Genomic DNA, 360 nt, shown 5'->3' on the forward strand with positions numbered 1-360 from the left:
CCAGGTGACGAAGAGTGGGGGGATGCGCGGTCTCGGGGTGGGGGTGGGGGGGCCGACGAGCTTGGGGGCCTCCGCTGCCCTAAGAAAGCGGGGCTCTTCTACTTATGCGCGGCCGCGTGGAAACCTCCGCATCCAAAGGTCCCTCGCATCAGGATGCTGGGCCTCGGGTGTGAGAGGAGACGGAGATGCGGGAGAGGCGAGAAGAAAGCTGGGGGAGTGAGGGGAGTGGGTAGGGGGTGACGATTTGCCGTACAAATCCTAGCGCGCAAAATGTGGACAGCGCCCCGGGAAGCAGGGCGGGGGGATCAGGGTCTGTCCACGCCTTTCCGCCCCACCTTCCTCACCCCCCGCCCCTCACCC

The 360-nt window shown here is 66.7% G+C and overlaps 1 protein-coding gene across 1 annotated transcript in view; it reads left to right on the forward strand.

Annotated features, from left to right (window-relative positions):
* The window catches only part of B4GALNT1 (beta-1,4-N-acetyl-galactosaminyl transferase 1), a 6,633-nt gene that overhangs the window by 591 nt on the left and 5,682 nt on the right, over positions 1-360 (forward strand). The window lies entirely within an intron of this gene.

Source organism: Myotis davidii, unplaced genomic scaffold (genome assembly GCF_000327345.1).
Source record: "Myotis davidii unplaced genomic scaffold, ASM32734v1 scaffold1134, whole genome shotgun sequence".
Classification (NCBI taxonomy): Eukaryota; Metazoa; Chordata; class Mammalia; order Chiroptera; family Vespertilionidae; genus Myotis; species Myotis davidii.